Raw genomic sequence first — 17,995 nt, 5'->3', positions numbered from 1 at the left:
CTTGATCCTTGTGGATCCTTTTAACTCAGGATATTCTGTGATTCTGTGATTTGGCTGATGGGTCAGAATTTACAACTGAGGAGGGCTCAAGGTTAGTGTTCTGTATGGATGGCATGACACAGAATCACAAAGAGGAGACTGAAGGGAGACCTCACTGCAGTCTACAACTTCCTTGTGAGGGGAAGAAGAGGGACAGCAAGCACATCCTTTGCATATTCCCAGCAGTGTTGGCCAAGGCAGACATCACATACCCCTGTATACACACTCAGATAGATAAGAAACTGAAAAATATTTGTAAAAGGTCATTTTTTGGTGATGTAAACAAAAAAACAAAATTCAAGGAAATGGAGCTCTTAACTGAAGAGACCGATTTAGTACTCTTGCACTTCAGCAAATCAGATGCTCTATTGCAGTCACTGGAGTAGTTTTCAAGTGGGCAAACACCTGGCTGATACATTTGGAAGGCAAATTTAACCATTTATAGCTATCACCTCTCTAAATCCAAGAAAAACACAAAAATTTTCCTTTTTTTTTTTTCTTTTTTTCTTTAATAAATAAGTATATTATTGAAGCAAGCTGTATGCACACCTTAATTCATGTGAAGATTCATCTATGGCCAGTCACCATATTATGGGCCAAGCTTGTGCTTAAAAATGTATATATGTATATATGATTTAATCTGATTCTTAAAATCACAGATCTAAATCATGCATTTGGTGATGAGGCAGTCTTTTTTTCAAACTTTATAGAAACGTAGAAGATGGAAAAAAGCTGCCATGGGCAATATCATCTGCTGAGACACATGATTAGACATCTGACAGACTTGCACTGGAATAGTATCACCAGGCAACCAAACCCATTAACCTTTTTCCTGAAGCTGGCTAAATCTAAAAAGCTCAGCAGTATCAATTTATACATTTGTACAGTTCTCAATGAAATGGAAGTGGAGTGACTCAAAAGGAAAATCATGTGCTGATCTACAATGTAATATTAATAGTCAAACTTGGGAGAAAATTGGGCAGAAATATCAGCATAACTGTCCTGAATTAGGCATTTAAAGATAATTAAGTCAAAAATAGTATTTACAGACTGCTGGACATCATCTCAGATGATGTGAGTGTGTATAGATGGTGGTAGTATAAAAGAAACAAGAGATTTAACCAGATATTTTAGAAATGGAAACACCAAGTAGATAAGAAACTAAGACAGTGTAACTATATATAAATAATATAGAGTTCAGAAGTTCTAGACCATTAGATTTTATGACATTAGGAGTAAGCACTTTAAAAAGGCTTTACATACTGCAGTGACAGTTGACTACAGTCAAGAAAAAGGGTGACTCATCTTTGGAAGATCATCATGCCACACACATATATGCAAACAAAGGTAAATGTCGGTGAAATTAATGGAAAACAATATGCATTCAAAGTTGATGAGTGATTTAATACTAAGCTTTTTTTGCATGCAATTATGCAAAAGAAAGAAATCCATAAATGTTTTAGCTTTCCTTCCTTTCCCAACCTTTCTTTTTCTTTTCCCTTCTTCATTAGTTGCATACATCTCTGAAAATTAATTGTAAAGTTGACTAAATCCAGTAAAGAGCAAACAATAGCATTACTTGCAGTGTTAGTCAAACTAGTCATGCTCCTGTTATTTTTGAGCAGATTTTTTTTCCTTTGGTTCTCTGTCTTGTTTTGTGTGGGGTTTTTCTGTTGTTATTGTTGGGGGGTTTTGGTTTCGTTTTTTTGTTGTTTTTTTTTTTTTTTATGACAGCTGATTATCATTTGTATTTTTTGTCATTAAGAGCTGTCAGGCTTCTTATTCTCAGTGTGGATGACCTCAAATAGCTAGAAAAGACCTATGAAATCAGTTTTTGAAGTCTGGATAGCAAGAGATCTGCATGTGGTGCTCACATATGCATATGTCTGAATAAAAAAAATTGATACTTTTCAGAATGTGAGTGTCCTGGTAGGCAAAGATGAGCAGCCACAATGTTTACCACTGAGTATTTTCTCCCATTCCACCGCAGTGCCAGGACACCAGCTCAATTTTTGTTTGCACTTCTGCAGCCATTAGTACTGCAGTAAAATACTACTGTTTAACTATGCAATCTGCAGCATCTATGAGATAAAACCACTTTAAAGAATTAGTCTGAGCCTTACCTCCTTCTGAAAGAAAATCCTGGGGAAATATGTCAGGACGAAATAATGGCTAGGGGACAATAAATTCCCTTCCTGCTGTCTTACTGCTTACAGGAGAAATAATAAGAGGCACTGCTCTTGTTATAGCAAGTCTACTGTATATTAGCAAATGTGGTGTCACTAAGAACTGCAACCTGTTCAGACTGGAGAAGAGAATGCTTTGGGGAGATTGCCTAGAAACCTTCCAGCACCTAAAGGTGAAATACAAGAAGGCTTGAGAGCGATTTTTCCCAAGAGCATGTAGTGATAAGACAAAGGGGGGTGGCTGTAAGCTGCAGGAGGCTAGGTTTACATTAGCTATTGGCAAGAAATTCTTTATTGTGAGGGTGGTGAGGCACTAAAACAGGTTGCCTAGAGAAGCTGTGATTGCCCCAATCCTGGAAGTGTTCAAGGTCAGGTTGGATGGGGCTTTGAACAACCTGGTCTAGTGAAAGGTGTCCCTGCCCATTGCACTGGGGTTAGCACTAGATGATCTTTGAAGTCTCTTCCAACTCAAACTATTCTATGATTCTCTGATTCTAAGTAGTGTGGAAACCACAGAGCTTCTGTATATTGTACAGCTGGTGAACTCCATTGTACAGCTGGTGAACTCGATCTCGCCATTAGTGTCCTTTGGTAGCTCTATGCACACCTAGGCCTATATCAGGTCCCTGATCACTACAGAGAGTAATGTATTTACACTGACTGATTAAAGTGCACAGATGCTCCAGCCAGCTTTGCTGTTCTAGTTCATCAAGAACAATTGTGTCAAGCAGCAGTGACCTCATAGTTTTGCCCAGTACCAAAGCTGTCCTAGGTTACAAAATCTGTTATGTTATATATTCAGGATAGAGATCAGTATTTTTAAACACATTGACAATAAGAAAACTAAACATGAAGTTAAGGTATAAAGGCTATATAATGCATAAACATTAGATTTAGATTAACAATAACTTGGCAACTGTATTGATGTTTAGTGCTTTGGGGGAAAATGGACAATCACATTTAACCTTTCCTATATACTTTCAGCATCGAGTAAATACAATAGATATACCAAGCAGATTAGACATACACATTCACATTTGCTCTAATGACTCCCATAAGTACCTCATACAAGTTATGCATATGAGGTCCTACAGCAAATCAAAACCAATATCAGATGTCAGGCATTTTCTGTCACTCTTCTCATATTTAACCCAGTAGATCACTGAGACTTTAGACAAGTCATTTAGTCTGTTTCTATTTTATGTTCACACATTAATGAACCTGAATGAAATGGCAGTGAAATAGAAAATAGTTTGCTATTATTCTGAAATATTCCTGCATTAAAAACATTTAACATAATGATGCCATAAAAGAATGGATGTAGGACTGCTGCAAAGCTGGAACACAGATTTTTGTGATCCCATTGCCTCTATTACTTAGATGATACCTTGAGGGTGCTTCCTGTTTATGAGGTGATAACCATTTCTTAGGCTATATAACTCTCAGGTTTATTATGCAAGGACACAAATATTCTAGCTTTAACAGCAAGAGCTCTTAAGGCATTATATCAAAAAACTGCTTCTTCTTTTCATAATCAATCTTACCCTTCTTGATTCCTGCATCACTACAACAAACGCAGTGTTCCCATTGTTTAAAGAAGTTAAGCAACACAGACGGAAAGAGACAGATTTTATTTTGCATTTGATCTAAGGGGTTCATGCAACAACATTCATAATGTTGCAGCATATACAAGGTTTCCTGGCAAAAGAAAACCTGTGAATAAAGCCATGTATTTTTGAATACAGACATTTTCAAGTTCTGGAATGAAAGGACCTGATGTTTTAATGGTGTGAGGAATATTTGCCAAAAAAAAAAAGACTTCTATGAAGCCTAAGCAGGTAGGACTGATCACAACTTTCCACTTCACAGTTCAGTATAAGTTATAGTACGATAAGTCAAAGTTATATTTAATATTTATAAAATAATTCTGTCTGGTGGAGACTATGATGATTCTGGTCTGGAGAAAAAGCTGTCTTCCAGAAAGCAACCATGATTTATCTTAACATCATGAATGCACTAAAGCATTCAGCTCTTTCCTATGGTCAGTCCTTTTACTGCTGAAACCAGGGAAGTAAGGAAATCCTTCAATACAAGAAGGGAAAGAATGCCAAACAACGGCGCTATAGGGAATTTTTCACTTGTGTGTACTTTTAAGACAGTTTGTACACTTTCTGTCAAAAAAAATATAAAATTGACCTAGCTTCAGAAGTTCCAAGAAAAAGACTATTTTAATCAGTCTCAGGAGTTCTTTGTCTTAATGTGTTTATCTGCCTTCCAGGAAATATTTATATAATACACATAATTTCAGTGTGCATATATATTAAAAAAAAATCTTACTGTTAAGTTTCAGCCAGGAATACTGAAACCAACTTGCTGGACAGTGGCAATATCGAACCCATTTTTACTGGACTTCAGACAAAGGACCTGAACGCATCACAGAATGTTTGTTATGGCTTCCGGTATGAAATCCTGAAGGCTGAAGACTCACAACATCACATCATCTCATGTCCTCTCTTGTCTTTCTGCCTACAGAAAGGTCTGAACAGGAGACTCCTTCATGACTTATTTGTAAAGGGATGGGATGACAGATACTATTTTATTTTGTAGGCTCTGCTGTAGTTCTCCCTTAGACAACCACAGTGTAAGGTACAGAGCTCAGCTGCAGCCTGTCAGTTCACTTTATTACTTAATGTCATGAGCTTATACAGGGTTTTCCATGTCTAGTATCATATATAATTGTTTAGGCTTTTTTTGTGCCTATAATACAGAAAAAAAAATTCTTTCTCTCTCCTTCACCATAGTGCTGTAGAATGGTTTAGATTGGAAGAGACCTTAAATATTATCTTGTTCTCACCTCTGCTGTGGCCTGGTACACCCTCCTCTGGACCAGGTTGCTAAAATCCCCTTCCTGCCTGGCCTGGAACCCTTTCAAGAATGGGACAGTCACCACTTTTATGGTCAATGTATACGTTGCAGTCTTTTTAGGTACACCTATCCACAAAATATTTTTTTCCCTTCTTCCTTTGAGAACACAGGAGTTAAAGTTTATTCCTTCTTCCTTTTTAATTTGAAGGACATAAAAAACTTAGTGCAGATATTTGTTCCCATGATAGACTTCTTTCTCAGCATGCAGTAATGTGAAACCAAACACTCATTTGATTATAAATTCACTCTGAGGATTTGCAAAGGAGAATTCCCCACAGCAAATGTCTGGAAAGCTCAAGCTGGTTTAAATTGAAACCTAAATTATTCTCTGATAACATTAGTTTTCCCTTAAGAAATACATCTGCCAGGTTAGTGTGTGTGGGGGGGAAGTGGGGGGTGGGGGGAGTGGGGTGGAGGGTGATGAGACCTGAAGACTAGCAGCAATAAAGTCACACTCAGCAGTAGATGTTCTGCTTCTTCACTTCCTAAGTGGACTGTCAAGACACCTCAGCATCAGAGAGAGGATCTGAATCTAAAGCAGTCAGGTAAAACTTCTATTCCAGCTATCAGTGCCAATAGAGAAAAACAGCAAAAAAAGGCATAAAAAAATCATGTAATAGAAAAGAATCATTGTCTTGTTTGGGTTAGAAGGAACATTAAAGATCATATAGCTTCACTTCCATGTCATGGGAGGGGGTGTCACCCAGAAGACCAAGTAACTCAGGGTCCCATCCAGCCTGGCCTTGAACACTTACACAGATAATCCATTAAAACAGAAACTTGTCCTGATAAAATGTGAACTTATCCCTCTAACCATCTCTTTTTATGTTTAAGCTTTTTTTGGCAAGCCTGAAAGATCCAGCAGTGTTCCAAATTCCTGTAGAGAACTTTGATATTATATATACACACCTAAAATAAGGAAGAAGAGGTTGAAATCCAAAAGGTTTCCATGTTGCAGGACAGCCTGAGTTCTGTGTTATTAGCTCGGAGTATCATTACACTAAAAAGAATAAGTGAAAAATATTCTTTACTTCTAGCACCCAATCTGAGAATTTTGTTTCAGAGAATTCTAATGATGTTCCAGCCCTGCCTGGTAATATGGGTGCCTATTCTTCCAAGATTAATGAAGAAAATACAGAGAAATGAAAGAATCTCTGTAGAGAGGTAAATAGTCCTTATGCTGATGTTTCAAGTTATAAACTGACCTGCACAAGAGGATAAAGTAAGATAGAGTTAACAAATCCACAGAAATAAGGTGGAATAATCTGATGTAATAAGTTGATGACAAATGCAGAAAATTTTAAAGTGTTATTCATATGTTTACAATGGATCAGAAAAATTATGCTAAAGAGACCAGTTTTCTTCAGAGATGAATACAACCTAATGGGATTACTGCAGATGTAATCATCTCCAGTAAATACAATGTATACTGGCATTGGTATCATCTACATTGCAGGATGATTTACATGTTTGGTTTACAGGTATTTGGGCAATTTTTTTCATCAAGTTCCAACAATTTTATTAGATTCCTTAAGAACAATTTGATGTATAGATTCCTGGAATAAAACTCCTCAAAGCTTTAAATAAAAAATACTTGAGTTTGTGAATCAAAAAGAATTATCAATTACTTACACAAAGCTAAAGTAAACTCATTTACAATAGGAAAATACCTATCTAAGTTATGAGTGGACATGGACAACAGGTCCCAGTACTATGAAAGAAAAAAAATAAAAGTATACTTCCTAACTACAATTGCAAGGACTCTAGACATGTGAAGGAAATATGAAAGAGTGTGCAGTTTGATTTAGAAAAGGCATGGCTAGAGAAATACAAAAGTGTACAAAAGGATTAGTCACTTAAAAAAATGTATGTGGAAAAATGCATAGGGATTTTTTGTCCTTTTTTTTGGGGGCGGGGGGGGGGTGCACCTTAATAGCAAAAAATAACACCTCAGGTCATATTAAGGTGTACAGTTACATTAGATATTAACCATAACCACTGATGCTTTTTGACTATCCAGGATGTAGCATGGACCATTGTTATTTTCCCAGCCCTTTCCTTCCACATGCACTAGGAATCTCAATGAGAACCAGTGGATATAGCAAGAATATATTCACTCCATATATTCATGCAGGCAACAGGAGGAAGGTGATTATAAATCAAAGTATCTTCTGGCAAGTCAGAACACACTTTGGTAAAAGAAATCGATGAAATTCTTATGCTGTGAAAAGAAGCAGATATGTACATTGCTGTGACACAGGAGAAATCAACTGTCTATAGATATTCCTGTATCATACAGAAGCCAAAGAGGCACAGTGGCTGGATTAACCTCGATCAGATTTGGTTAACCTCAGCTTCAGGAGGATCTAAGCCTTCAGATTCTCTTTTAGACACGACTGTTGCTGTCAGGGTGGTGTGAAGTATTTCTAAAGAAATGCTAGTTGAAGGCTCCCTGATACTTGTCAGAGGGCTCAAGACCCCTTCTGTCTTGCACACAGACAGGAAGGCTGTGATTAGCAGTTAGTTTTCCCTAAAATGTCCATTTGGTTCAGCAGTCTGAGTCCTTCTGACAACTAGTATGTACAAAACTAAATGTAGAGTTGGATTTTCTCTACTAACTCTTTCCCTTGCCTGGATGCAAGGTAGAGTCACAGTAAGCACAAAGCCATTGCTCTGTATCTGTATCTTGAGGTGTTTCTGTTGAGAATTGCTACCAAAGGGCCTGTTGTGTCAGCAGGGACACTCTATTGGGATGGTGCAGTTACTGGAAGCATCATCCTCATCCCTGGCAAGCTTGAAGCATGTGGAGAGGTGTTCTCGTAGGGAGCTGCAGAAATACTTTCTGGTAGTTCAATGCCTGATACTATTTCTTCATACTTGCCATGGAGATTTACAAGGTAAAGAAGTCTATCTCATAGAGATAGTTCAATATATTTAGGGAAGAGAAACAAAGAGGTTTAGGGTGCCTAAAAGCTATCAAATGAAATACACAAAGGAAATGCTTCTTTCCTTCCACTCAATTGCATATATCCCCTATCAGCAATTTTTGAAAGCAGGACTAGATTTCTTTTTGCCTGTCTTAAAAGAATTCAGAATAGAAACCTGCACTATTTACGTTACTTTATTTTCTTGCTAATGGGTTTCATTTTCTGAAATGCACTTTCAAATGAATTTCTTTCATTAGTCCTTTAAAGTAAATATAATATTTGTGGAAAGTAATTTATTGTTAGTACAACACATGTATGTGATCACTCCTTTGTTTAGATTAGATTTTAAAGTATTTGTTAACAGAGCAATTGCACAATATTACTGACTAATGACCTTAAACTAACCAAGTTTCTGCTTCAAGGGACAAAAGTATAGGCCGTTACAGTCAAGGCAGCAGAGAAGATGCTATTTTCCTGCAAAACAGAGTCGAAGGAAAATATACAAGCACTAGTTAATGTACTACTGATCAATATTAAGACTTGTTTTGAATTTGTGCTGCAACATGTACTGGGTTTGTGCAACAAGGTTTTGGTAGCGGGGCGGGGGCTACAATGGGTGGCTGCTGTGAGAAGTTGCCAGAAGCTTCACCCATGTCCGATGTAGCCAGTGCCAGACAGCTCCAAGACAGATCCTCTGCTGGGCAAGGCTGAGTCCATCAGCAAGTGTGGTAGTGCCTCAGGGATAACATATCTAAGAAAAGGAATAAAAAAACCCTGTAGAGCAACAGAAGAGGAAGAAAGAGTGAGAATATGAGAGAAAAACAGCTGTGCAGACACCCAGGTCAGTGGAAAAAGGGATGTTGGGGGGGTGGGGGTGGGAAGGAGATCCCTCTGGTGTCAGAGCAGATCCCTCTGCAGCCTGGTGAGGCATGCAACCATGGTGAGGCAGCTGTCCCTCTGCAGACTATGGAGAACCCCATGCTGCAGCAGGTAGATGCCTAAAGGAGGCTGTGACCCCTTGGGAAGCCAGCATTGGAGCAGGCTCCTTCAGGACCTGTGGACTCATGGGAGAGAAGAACCCATGCTGGAACAGGTTTTCTGTCAGGACTTGTGACCCATGAGGGACCCATGCTGGAGCCATCTGAAGGACTGCACCCTGTGGAGGGGATCCACACTGAAGCAATTTGTGAAGAACTGCAGCCTATAGGATAGACTCATACTGGAAAGTCAATACCTTTATTGTAAGTCATTGCATAGCACAGTTTCTTGAAGGACAAAGTGTCCTTGGTTGAGGATGCCCATCTAGTCCTATTTGATGATATAAATTAAACATAAGCAATTGTTTTCCAAGCCAGAAGGTATATGAATTGAACAGACTTCAGGACTGCAGACTTGTTTAGATGTCTGCCTGGAAGAATCCTATGGAATATGGTCCCCGCTGGAAGAAGAAGAAGCTCAAGAAGGGTCCATCCTAATGAGTAGGAAGTCAAGCAAAGTGATAAAAAGCCTTCATGAATGAATAAGGAGCTCCTGATTAAAATCAACATATGCTTCATAAACTGAAGCATTCAATTTAAGCAAGGACACTCAGGACAAATAGTCTGATCTAGTGTGCAGTGGGTGGGGTTAGGAAAACCTAAGCTGACCTGGAGTTTAATGCAGTGAGGGATTTGAAGGGCAAAAGGTGGGCTTCTATAGGAACTTCAGGAACAAAAAGAAAAGGAAATTAAATATGTTCCCGCTGCTGAATATGACAGGGGACCTGGTGGCAAAGGATGTAGAAAAATCCTGCGTACTCAATGACCTCTCTTTTCTAGGTCTTGCTCTCAGACAAGTGGAAGATCTGGAATGACAAAGACATCCTCAAGATATGAAACATTTGAAAAATTAGATATATTCAAGTTCATGGGACTTGATGAGACACACCCATGAGGGCTGAGGGCCAGTGTCATTACGAGGGCACTCTAGACTGTTTTTGTAGGGAATCGGAAGTTCCTGAGGATGGGAAAGAAGCAAATATATTTGGATAGCAGTTCCAAAAGAAGTGATTTCTGATGTGCAGTCTTGATCCATTCCACAGTATCAGGTACCTGTGCATTTGCAAAAGGCTGAGTGGAGATTTAAAAAATTTTATGCATCCTTTTTGATGTGACTCAGTATATCTCATTGAGATATTCTTGGTCACTTCTGAAATTGCTTGGAAAGAGAACAAATGACCCAAGGAAGTTCCCTGATTATAATCAAGCTGCTTTCCTAACATGGTTCAAGGCCAGAAAAAAGGGAGAACCGATCATGCAGCATACACAAAACAAACTGGAAGCCTGGAAGCTACAAGAACAGTTGTATTTTCCAGGTGTTTTCACATCCCACAAGCCACAAGATGCTGGAACAGCTTATTTTATTGAGGAAACTAGTCATCTTCATAAGATTGCTCTCATAAATTAAATAAATTGATGACATTTTCACAGCTTTTTCACAAGGAATAATAAAATCATAAATATTCACCTTAAGAAATTGTACTTTTGTATTTATTTTAAGGATATGTGCTCCTGCCTTTTTTTCCCTAGAAATCAAAGGTTTTTCAATTAATCACAAATTATACTGCTAAAAGCAGTACTAAAAGCCAGTGCCTTCCTTATGTTTGTTCAAACCTACTTGAAAAATGGCCATTTTTCTTCTTATTTTTTAAGTTTGTCCTTTATATTATGATGCATGACACTAAAGCAGCATGTTTCTTTTAAATTTAAATTGCAATTCAGAAAGGTGTTAAACCATAAGACAATAGTGTTGTAAAAAAAAAAAAAAGTAAGCTGTTTTTATTTCCATCCCATCAAAGGCAAAACAAGGACCTAATCTGGATCTGAACATTGCAACCTAATGGAATGAATTAATATTCAGCATGTCTGGTTACCTTATTATAGAAATAGGCATTTTGAAACAAATAATGAAAATATGTCAGGTATGAAGTCCATTTATTACATAAGTGACATTAGCATATATTTTTCTTGTCTCTCTTTCTGTGTTTGATTTAATAGGAAACAGAAGTGAATGAATGTAGCAAAGAACAGGCAGTATATATCATCTTACCTTCTGATGCTTATACTCAGAAAATTACTTACAGTGAAACCCTGCTTATTTATGTAACAATACTTGAAAAATAAGAAATCATCATGACTAAGGATGGGAGATGATATCTTCCAATGACCAAACAGGAAATGAAGCAGCTTATTTTTTTCTGTGTAAAGCCACCTCCTTAGTTTCTCTTATGAAGCAACTGTCATAGCCCATTTTCTGGCATGTAGCTCACTTGGCATCATTTTTTGACTACAAGGTCATTCTGTTATCACTAGGTATATCATCTTTTGTATGGAACATATGTTCTCTTCACACAGTTTAATCCCAGTGTTTCCAAGGCTTGCTGTATAGTCTTACATAAAAAAAAGTTTGTTTAAGCTGATCGCAGTCAAGTCTTGACTTTGCTCCTCTGACTGAAGAACGTTCAATTCCTATTTACTAAGACAGTTAGATATTTTCAGCTGGACATTTAGAAACATAAGCTATCCTTAACTCAATAACCAGGTTTGGATCATAAAATAGGGATTTGAACATGCATAAAAGAATGATAAATTCTCTGTTCTGCTGATTGGGTTACATACAACCGGTCACAATAAAGTTATGGGATGAAAACAGGTTGCAACACCAAAGAAGTCCTATCTTCCACTCAGGTGGTAATTTTAGCTCATGTCATAAATTTTCAAGAGTAGCAAAATAAATTTCAAAATATTGATTCTTCCTATCTGTCATTACATCACCCTAATGATTGATTTTTTTTCTTTTCCCTGAGACTTTCCTGGACTTTCATTTTTGGGATCAGATATTTACCTGAGGCCATTTAACATACAGTTCTATTTCTCTTATTTGGAAAATTTTCTCTCACGATTGCTGTAAGATTATATTTGTTTCAGAATGTACTGTCCTAGTAGAAACATTTCTTGTTGGTTATTTGATAGATTGCCTGGTGATGACACTAATGAGAACAGTGGGACAGGTAACTCCTGACAGTTTATGCACCAGAAGAAAATACCAGAGTATAATGCAGGCTCCTGGACAAAGCAATTTTGAAATTCTTCATTGGGTAGCCATAAAGAACACTTGGACAGATTAGATAAATAGATAGAGTCCATACAGCAATTTTTCCAGCAGATCTCCCCATTTACATTAACAGTTACACCAGAGACCTTTGAATCTTGTGCTGGTGTTGGCTGGGATAGAGTCAATTTTCTTCACAGTATCTGATATGGGTCTGTGTTTCGGATTTGTTTTGAAAACAATGTTGATAACACGGAGATGTTTTCTTCATTGCTGAGCAGTATAAAGGCCTTTGGTACTCCTCAGTCCATCCTGCCTGTGAGAAGGCTGGGGGTGCACAAGGAGTTGGGAGAAGACACAGATGGTAAAGCTCACTCCAAATGACCCAAGAAGTATTGCAGACCATATGGCATCATGCTTAGCATATAAAGGCAGGGTAAGAAGTAGGAAGGAGGGGATGTTCAGAGTGGTGGTGTTTGTCTTTCCAGGTCACCACTATGCATGATGGAAACCTGCTTTCCTGGGGATGGCTGAGCACCTGCATGCTGGCGGGAAGCACGGAATGAATCCCGTTTTATTTGCTTATGCATGTCTTTATCTCAAACCATGAGTTTTCTCACTTTTCTTATTCTTTCCCCAATCCCATTGCAGGGAGTGAGCAAGCAGCTGTTGGGACTGAGTTGCCATCTGGGCTTAAACTACAACAATCTCCATTGAAATTTCTTGTAATTTAAAATTTAACCTGACATTTATATTCTAAACATCCCTTCTTGTTTCTATACTATTTTCTACAAACTTGCTCTGTCACTTAGATCAGCAGCAATCTTGTATGGATTAATAGCAGTTGGGGATGAAAGATTTGAAATGCTGAGGAGAACAAATATGAGGAGAACAAAAGATAAAAAAGTACTGTATACAACTGAAAACCATTGTGAAATGTTATAAAGAAAACTATAAATCAGAATAGGTGTCTTTAATTTAATCACATACATTAAAATATAAACAGATAGAAAGTCCAGCCTGATTTTTAACTGGGCAGTGACAGGTGTTTCTATGAAAAAGGCTGGGTTACATTTTTATTTCATAACAATAGACCTGATCATGTAGCTAAGATTACAGTTTGGTTTTTCTCTTATGATATCAATGGAAGCCTTGGGCAGGGTGGGAGGTGGTGGAAATAAATATAGCATTTTGCTGTTTTTCAGATATTTAACTGATTTCAGTTAAAAGACCTTCCACAGATTACAGAATTTCATGCAGAGACTAACAACATTATTGTGTTCTCTGCTGCTATTCATCTCTCTTTTCTATGTCTTTTCTGATTCTCTCTTTTCTCCCTTCTTCTACCTCCATGACTTCTCATTCCATCTACTTGTTTCATTACTTCAGACAGACATTACAATAAATAAAAATGATCAGCAGTTCAGCAATAAATGAAAAAGTCTTAGTGCAAGTGCTAAGCAGAATTAGTACATGAAGGAGAATACACAGTCGGATAAGCCTTAGCTGGGGCCTTAGATCCTGGCTGCTGGTAGGCCCAGGATGACAACACTGCTGAGAATACATTAATTTTTGTTAAATTTATCAAGGTTGGAATGCTTCTATTTTATTGATTTTAAAAATTATTTTATTTTAACTTGCTGAAAGATGTATTTGCCACTCAGGCCATTGGAAAAGCCCATATGTGTTTAAATGTGACCTTGCTGTTCTGCAGTGTTGAACTAGAACAAGTGAGTCTCATGTCCAGCTCACTTAAATTTCTGTGACCATGTTGATGAGCTTATGGACACCAAAACTGTCCAAGAATCAGATGTATTTTTCCTAAGATATCATGGTATTGTCCAGTGATATCAGTGCCCCAAAACACTAACATATCCTCAGCAAATAACTTTCTGCTGGATACAGAATAAATTTTTGGCCAAGTGTGTTTATGTAGAACAAGCTAGACTGTCTTTTCTTTCTTCTCCTCATTTTTTGGTCATTATATGTCCTATTGAATCTGAGATTATCTTATTAATAACAAAGGAGTGTTGATCTCATCCCCCTGTTCAGAGGAGCAGAACTATACTTTTGTGTCTGAGTCTTATAAGAGAGGTGAAATGTTCTTCTAAGGAAGGAGATAGGTTGTTACAAAGATAGGTAAATAAATAATAGATTTTTTTTTAGAAAATTAAAAAAAAAATCCCAAACCAACAGAAGTATATTTTACCTCATCTTCACCTCCCCAGCCTACAGACAAAAATCACTTTGTTATAGTGGGTCTCTCCTGGGCAGGATAAATCATTAAAGCCAGATAGGGATATCAGATGCTTAAAAACTGCACTGTTCAAATGAAAGCTTGGAAGACTTTTATTTTGCAAGCTCTGTTTGGTGCTAATATTTGAGATGCCTTGTTTTCCTTTCAAAGACTGTCATAGAAAAAACCAGAGTAAATGGCAACACACAAACACACAAATCTCGTATAGACTACAAGTGCAGTGAGAAGTCTGCAATCTCCTGATACCAAAGCAAAGAACATAATTGTGAGAAATGACTGTAATGAGAGTGTGAACACAGAATCCTATGTACAAAAGATACAAGCACAAATGGCTAAATAATAGGATTGGTGCAAGCAACCTGAAAATGGCTCCTGGTGTATTTAGAGATGATCCCATGTGAGGAGAATAAAAGCCACAGAGACAGAAAAGAAATAGGAAAGACAAATAAGAACAAAATGAGATTTTTCCCCCCTTTTAATTGGATAAGTGTGTCTCAGGAAATACAGCTACATTCTCCTGTGGTGGAGATGGGGAAAAGGAAGATTAAAAAAAGAGGTAAAAAAAAAAAGGAAACTGTGGTAGAAGAAATACAATGGTTACAAATCTTTATGATCCGTAAGACAGCCACCACTACCTGCAGTATTTGCTTGTCCTTAGCACTGGAATATTATTTAAGTAGTTTCATTGCTTGCTTTCAGAAAAAGAGGGCACTGTGGAAATAATGTTTTCAATGATATATTTATCTGTCCAGAGACAAGAAATGCTGTTGTGAAGGGGTAAAAAAGATAAAAAGAAAGAAGAAGAAAATATCTGTTTTTTCTCTAAGGGACAGGTTTTCCTGTTGGTATCTTCATTCTCATTCTATTTAAAGCTGTCTGGAACTTTCAGGTGTTAAGGAATCTGGTTTTTAGGTTTTTGGTTTTGTGCTTTTTGCATTATTTCATGTGATTGCATCTGAATAACCCATTTCAAAAGTCAATTTGTCTTCTCTGTTCACTTATATGTTGTTTTCATACTTTCTTGATAACATCCTGAATAGGGAAGTAACCGGAAATGCAAGTAATGGAAAACTGTGATGAAAACTTTGACGTTTGGTGAAGAAGATATTTTAAATCTGCAAAATCACTGGAGTGGCAGTAAACCCAAGCACTTTTTGCAAGTGATGTGGACAGAAAGCCCATAAAGACAGCATGCTGGCTCTAGTTAGACACCATTAAGCCTCCAAAAGTGGCAAATCCTGGACGACTTGGGATGCAACCTGACACTGAAAGGCTAGCTATTGTCTAAACATCAGGTATCTTCCAGACGTTTGTCTGTATCTGTGCTGGAAAATTTACTAGGAAGTTCCTAGCGATTTACAAGTCTGGCTCAACATAAGCTCAGATGTTCATTAGCTCCAAAACCAGCTATTTTTATATTTCAGCCTGTTTGGAAAATGATTGTGAAAAATGAAACAGTTTAACTGTTCTATTGTGAGACTCTTCTCTGACATGATTAACTTCCTCCTAAAGAGTTTCCAGACAGTTCAGGAACTAGAATAGGCCAGGGACCATTCCCAGGAGGTAGTCTGAAAGCAGTTTTGGAATACAAAGGCACATTTAATATGCTTGTATAGATGCAATTAATTTGATCTTGGTCAAAACCCTTGCTCCTTTAATTTTCTTTTCTGCAAAATAGAATAACAGGATTCTTCCAACTCTCCAAAATATATAGTTGAATCCCTAAACAGCTGGCTGATACATAGCAGTGAGGGTGGGAATGCAAAAATAAGGATGATTTGTATCAATTAAGCATATGGGGTTTCAAATTAACTACTTGAAAATGCACATTTGAATGCATGGAAGAGCTGAGCATTTCCAAAGTTTGCATCCTATTTCATGTTTGTCAGTCTTCTAACATCTACAGAGACACAGTGGCACCAACATTTCTCTCTCTGTCAGCTACTTCCACTAACAGAGCTGTGAATCAAGAGTTGGGCAAGTCTTTGGAAGTTTTGGAAAACACTGAGAAATTCCAAGCTTTGCTATGAATGATAGATAACTCTTGACACTTGGCCTGCTGCTGGCTTTTTGAGGTCTGGGTATCATGTTTCTTTAACAAGATTAAAAAGGATGGGTTGTCTATAAAAATGCTTGTCCCACATGACAGGTTCTCAACCAGCAGGGCTAGAGATAAACAACCTGGGCTGAATCTAGATAAAAGAACCCCCAAGAAGTTTCCTGAAAGCCCGTTCCACAGCTGTGCGACACTATCCCTGCATAAGCCGTAGGAGAACCCAGAAAAAGAGTAAACCCAGAGGAATTTTGGGGCATAAGGTATAAGGTTGAATACTTCTGGATATCTGTAAGTTGGCTTATATTGTCATTTATTAAAATATATATTTTGTTTAATATGCAAATTCCCTTTTACATGCACTCCAGTTTAGCCACTGTCTATCTGTATATAAGATGGTGGAAGAGCCGCTGAGGCTCACTCTGATGCTCAGTCATGTTTCCAGTAATCTCCTGACCATTTCTAATGCTACATCAATGCTTAGGGGCTAATAAAAGCAAGATATCCCCTCTTAACCCACTGAACAAGAACCAGTGTCTGCTGGTGCTGGCAGCCTTTTTCAAATTTATGTTGTACACTTTATACATGCATCTGGGTTATTACAAGCTCCCTGCTCCCATCAACAACAGTAATTGCAATCTATTTCTATAAAGTCCATTGAATTGGTACATTCCAACAATGCCCCAGAAAGAAGGCTACTCCAACTACTGTATATATTTCTGTGGTTTATGAATCAACTTTATGATTTTAATTTTGAAACTGTTATTAAAGAGACAGATTGCATTTAATAACAATTTTAGTATTGCCTGATGTTCTCACCAGCAAGTAATAAAGCAAACTAAAATTAAACCAGGAATCTACTGCTAGGAGGCAAGCATATACAGAAGGTGGCGGTTTGTTGTTCTAACCTCAATAAAATATCAGCAGACACAGTATTTCTGTCATTGTGGTACTTGTTCTCCTGGTTGCAAAAATAGCCTGGATATAATGGGAGTCATTTTTTCAGTTAAAACAAATCCCCTTTTCTCTGGTTCTGTCCTGTGTTTTCGTTTATCATGAAGACTAGCTGCATGAATTTTGTACACTCAAGTCCATTCATGCTCAGTCTTTGTTATTTGTATGTATGTTTTTTGCTCACTATTCAGCAGAAATGCATAATTTACTACAATGGAATGAATTTCTGAGTGGTTAGTGCTATACGTGGTGATTCTTTGTCAGTCACGAAGGTTCTGAATAAGCACTTCTGAACTGGCCATAAGTCAACACTAAATGATATAGTGGAAAAAGTTTTTCAGGGAACATTCTATTGTCAAAAATAACTTAATTGTTTAATCTGTATGCAAGTAACTATATCCTAGTACTTTAGAATAAAACCACTGATAATATTTATCTCTACATGGCAAAATATTTTATATTCTTCCGGCATCTTGGGTCCACTTCCATGTGACCTTATGTCTGGCTTTGCAGCAGGGCCGAATTGAGCAATGATATGTTTTTGGACAAAGTAAATTTATAATCT

Source organism: Pithys albifrons, chromosome 1 (assembly GCF_047495875.1).
Source record: "Pithys albifrons albifrons isolate INPA30051 chromosome 1, PitAlb_v1, whole genome shotgun sequence".
NCBI lineage: Eukaryota > Metazoa > Chordata > Aves > Passeriformes > Thamnophilidae > Pithys > Pithys albifrons.
This window is presented reverse-complemented; position numbering follows the sequence as displayed.